The sequence below is a fragment of the Montipora foliosa genome, unplaced genomic scaffold, assembly GCF_036669935.1.
Source record: "Montipora foliosa isolate CH-2021 unplaced genomic scaffold, ASM3666993v2 scaffold_390, whole genome shotgun sequence".
Lineage (NCBI taxonomy): Eukaryota > Metazoa > Cnidaria > Anthozoa > Scleractinia > Acroporidae > Montipora > Montipora foliosa.
The window spans coordinates 612,501-617,500 of record NW_027179690.1 but is presented as its reverse complement, the minus strand read 5'-3'; the positions used below and the strand labels follow the sequence as shown (position 1 = coordinate 617,500).

The 5,000-nt window shown below is 42.7% G+C and overlaps 1 protein-coding gene across 1 annotated transcript in view; it reads right to left on the bottom strand.

The window, feature by feature from the left end:
- Window positions 1-3,718: 3,718 nt before the first annotated feature.
- The window catches only part of LOC137987839 (syntaxin-binding protein 1-like), a 92,566-nt gene continuing 91,284 nt past the window's right edge, over window positions 3,719-5,000 (bottom strand). Inside the window, exon 4 of the mRNA XM_068833927.1 lies at window positions 3,719-5,000. This exon is cut by the window's right edge and continues 741 nt beyond it. The gene's annotated coding sequence lies outside the window, so the exon portion shown is untranslated.

Here is a 5,000-nt window from a genome sequence, read left to right as displayed (position 1 = left end):
TGTCCATGGAATATAGCGCAAGGAGTTGGTGGTGAATAAGGGCAAATGAAAGGTTATGCGATCAGGGCAGGTACCCAGACCGGTTTGTTGAGTGGAAAAGGTAAGCTCGCAAGGGAAATGGTAAATGGTTAGGGTAGTGACTGTCTCCTTCTCTTTTGACGACAAACGTCCGCACGCTCCATGTAGCCACCTTGCTTTCTCTTGTACATCTCTTTTTACTCTTCTCAGTGTGTCGAATCTGCTTGGTATCCTTACTCCTTCCTGTGTGAAAGAACCATAAGAAGCGTACTGGACGATGAAATTAAATTCCTCGTTTCCCTCTTTGTTCTTCGTCTTGACAAGTTCTTTCATAGACTCCGTCACAACAGATATGGGAGGAACGCGGTCGACTGTTAAAGGATCACATGGGTGATCTTCCAATTCAGAACTTACATGTTCGATGGTAAACACTTGAATATTCTTATCTAGCAAAGGGAGCTGCGCTTCCGCCAAGTACCGGCGCGGGGTCTTAAAGGTATCATCTCTACGGCAAAGATCCCTCAGTATAGACCTCTGAATGTGGCTTTGATCATCGTTGTCAGTGTTTATGACGTCACTGTCGTCACTTCCCAGAATGATAACGTTGGTATTCGGTTTGGGAAACCTGCACTCCTTCTTGGTCAGACTCGATCGGAACGACTTGCCCTTTTCCTTTCGCGAAGAGCATGATCTTACAGAGCGCTCAGGTTTTGACCGTTTTCTTTAGTTTTTAGGCTGACTATATTTAGCCTCGCAAGCTGCATTGAGGGCTTGTTTTTCAGCTCTGTTATCCTTGGCATCTTGTCCGTTCCGTTTCTTTACTTGTGGTGCATCTCGCCCTTGACTTTTCTCTCTGTAACCTTTGTTAGACTTAACATCTTGCTTGTTACGTTTCTTTTCCTGAGGTGACTCAGACATCTTCGCTGGAGGCTCAAACATATGAGCAGAACTGGCTTCGCTGGTTTTATTTAGTCTCTTTCGCCCGAAACGCGATGTCGTCTGAAAGGATACCGCTCTGTTGAACGACGACGCGGGCAACCACATATCGTCTTCCGGTCCGTAACCTTTAAATCTGACTTGAAATTCATACGTCATGACTTTACGTAGCCGTCTTCCTAACACTTCCTCTTCTTCATAAAATCCTTCTTCAAGTTCCTGATCGTTGAAAGATACCTCGGCAGCGTCTTCTTGATGGTCTATTTCTCCGCCAAATGGAACATAGCCAATTCCTTAAGCCAATTCCTTAAGCCACTTCTTCGATTCCGCATGCAGCAAGTAGCTTCCTGGACGTTCTGCAATGGGAAGCAACTCAACGGGGCCCAATATCCCACAAGCTGACCTCCATGCAGATCTGCACGTACTCCATCAGTGCGTTTTTGCGGTCGTCGCGCATTCTGCATGAGAGCCTTAAAATTATATTTTTGCGCAGACGTGCGTGTCTTTAACAGATTTACCTCTTTTTTATGATATTATGGGAGATTTTAGGCTCCATTATTTCATCAATATCTGTTTAAGATTTTTACCTTCTGGGTGGTAGGAAGTGACAAAAGACAAAAACCTCTCGTTCGCCTTTTTCTATGGTTGTGTTGGGATAGCCACGCGCTCTTAAGCGTTCTTTGAACTCTTCAAGGGTCTCTTCAATTCATGTTGTTTTCGAAGAGTTAGTCCTAAGAAGTCTTATTGCCTCACCATTAATGAAGCCCTTTTTTACGCCTGGGGGGGGGCTGGCCGCATGAATTGAAGTGTGTATACTGAAAGGTTTCAGTCGGCTTATAATGAGTTTTAAACTACTGTGTCGAGGAAAATGATTTCGTTGATGGTCATGGATGGAGGGGTAAAATGAGGAGCTTGGATTGGCTTGATTTTTGGTGGGAATCACTGGGAACTGGGATTTTGTTACTGGGAATGGAAGATAAAGAGTCCTTGCTGAGAAAGGGATTTGAATGGAAGAGAATGGCGTCCCTGGCCACTGCTATGTGAGAGTGAGGACCTCCTGATGCCAACGGACTTGCTTTTAAACCTCAAAGCTTCCTACCCACGACATACCTCTATTACGGCCTGACTAGCACGAATCGGCTTCCCTAAACCCACTGCAACCAATGCAATCACTCGAAAAGAAGAAGCTCAGATGAGGTATTGGCATGGTGCCATGGTAAATGAGTCAGGCACAGGAACTGAAACGTCCTTGAACGTACCCTACCGATTTGTAAGACCTTCGGGCCTAGCGATTGCTGTGGGTCTAGTGAAGAGGGCAAAAACTCAGAGGAGGATACTGGTGAGGATACGTATATTGACGAATTTCGTAATGATGATGATGATGATGATGACAGTGATTGGGAAAGGGACGTAGAGAAACGGCAGACTGCACCATTCAGGTGATAGCAGGCCTTTTTCAGCGGACATTGGGTAAGCAATCCCATGCAGATGCAAATTATACCTCGTATTTTCATGTGTTTTTTTTTTACTTATCATTTAGTGCCTCATACAACATATCGATGCTCTAAAATTATATTTTTCCTATCATAACTCCGGTTAGGATTTTAGTAGCAGGGACTGCGATTTCTAACAAAGTTCAGAAGTTGCCACTGGAACTGGGAATTTGGAATTTTGGCATTGGAGTTGCCATCCTCGTTTCCCCCCCCCCCCCCCCTCCCTTTCATGATCCTCTTCGTTCTCTAATATTTCAGCCGTGAATTTGATGGTAGGGTAGAGCTTATTAGCTTGCTTGATAAAATGGTCCACATCTGCTTTATCGCTGTCCCAAAGAGGGAGAAATTGTCATCAATGTATCTTTTCAATAGTTTTTGGCTTGGTACAACAGGCAAACTAACGTGATGTTTTCCAGGATTTTCTTTAGCGTTTTTTCCTTCTTCAGTAACTGCCCGAATTCTTTCGTTACGCGGAGAAAACTGCTTACAAAGGTTCCCTTTTCATAATAACTTGCAACGCAGTTTATATTATGTCAGAGGTTTCAGATGAGGTTGGGTGAGCGGCATAGGTCGGAGTATTTTACTTTTTTTACGTGGTTTCTAGGGGTCTTCGGGTCTTTTGGCCAATTTTCCTTCTCCAAGCAAATTAAAGCTTTTCAACTCATAACGTGAGGTTACTTACTATCCCGCATTTAACTGTCCTATCCCGTATCCCGCCTACGAAAACGAAGCATATCCCGGTCTCGCTATCGTATTTTCATCCCGCAGCCTGCCTTCAAAATTTTTCATATCACTCATCCCGCCTCGATTTTAAGCCCCATCCCGCATCCCGCCAAACCTATGTTGGACCCTCTCACAAGGCTCGCGTGAAACAAAAGCGTATCCGGAATACTCGAAACAAGCCGAAATCGTTGTTGGTACTAAGCCACATCAGAGCACTCTATTTCTTATATAGCATCGAGAGTTCACAGATGGATTTTTCCAGGGAAAGCCAAACATCGCCGAATTCTTCCGAATTCGAACATCAGAGGTGAGAAATTACAGGAAGTCTGAATCATTGTCGAAGGTTCACGGGCGAGGAAGCTTGATTTTCCCAATATATGTAACCAATTCCATCGATTTTCCAAAAATATTTAATGATTATTTGCTCTCCAATGTTACGGCCATGTGCACGATGTTGGTGTACAATCGCTAAAAAATACAATTTTCCACTAAACCCGTTTAAATTCTGTCCTTGATTTATCCTCCGTGAAAATAATTACATAAGCAGATTCTTTATTATTTCAGCTATTTTGCTGTTTATATGTCCTTTTTTCCTCTGGGTTAGTGAAAGACAACGAAAAAGTATGACATGACTTGCCGAATTTTCGACAGGTTGCGTTACATTTTGAGCCACACATGGCTGACTTCTCACATTGTTTACACTGTTTTCAGCGTTCACAACGTCCTCTTGGTTCAACAGCTGTTATCGTCCAAAACGTTCAAAAACGAGCGTTTAGTTTGCAGCGTTTCTATCGTTTATAACGTTCAGAACGTTTCGATCGTTTGTGAGACGTACCTGAAATGAGTTTTACACTCGGCACCAGCCTTCAGAGAACTTTTGCCCCGAAAACACACCCAGAATCCTCCCTCTGTTATTTCTCTAATGATTTTCATGTACAAGTCGCCAAAGAGAAATGATTTCTTGTGGTTTTTCTGTATTTTTCACGTGTATAGCCCGTACTTCCTCTCAGAGCACTTCAGTTTAGGTGATAAGATGACGTCAGGGACTGCCTGGGGTCTTGCTGTGGACAATATTTGGTTTGAGTAATGGCGGACGCTCAGTCACGAAAAACATGCATCGAAAAAGCGCATTTTCATTGGGAATTTCGAACTCAAATTTGACATGCGTGATTATTGGCCTTCAACGATCACGGAAAGTAAAAAAAAAGAAAAAGTCGAAATTTCGTCTCAGTAGCAATTTAAGGATAGTGCCTACTAATTCAAAGAGATTTTTGCGCGGTTTACTGAATATGTGGGAAAAGCAGATCTTAACAAGTGTTATTGAAATCCAAAAACAAAATAGGCCATTTCCGAGTTCAAGTCTGCCTCCTCTTCAAAGCGAGTCTAAGTGCGAAGTTTTTCTTATGAAAATTAGTTTTTATTCATATGTAAAGTAGAACTAATTACCATCACAAAAACTTCGCACTTAGACTCGCTTTGAAGAGGAGGCAGCCATGAACTCGGAAATGGTCCATTGGGGTAACCACGCATTTTTCGAAGACAATTAATCAACAATATTTGTAAAAATCTTGAAAATGCAAAGCAATGTATGGCGTTCTTTTCCAAATTCAAGCTTAATTATATCTGAAAAATGCGTGGCTACCCCCAATTTTCTTTTTGGATACCAAGAGCACTTGCTAAGTGTAGTTTTAAACTCATGCGAAAACATCTTTGTAGTAATAAGCGCCACCCATAGGAAATCCTAGTATCTCGAGATGCGCAGCACGTGAGCGCAATAACAATAGTAGGCACCGTCCTTAAAAGACTATCCTCTCATTCCGTGTTTTAGAA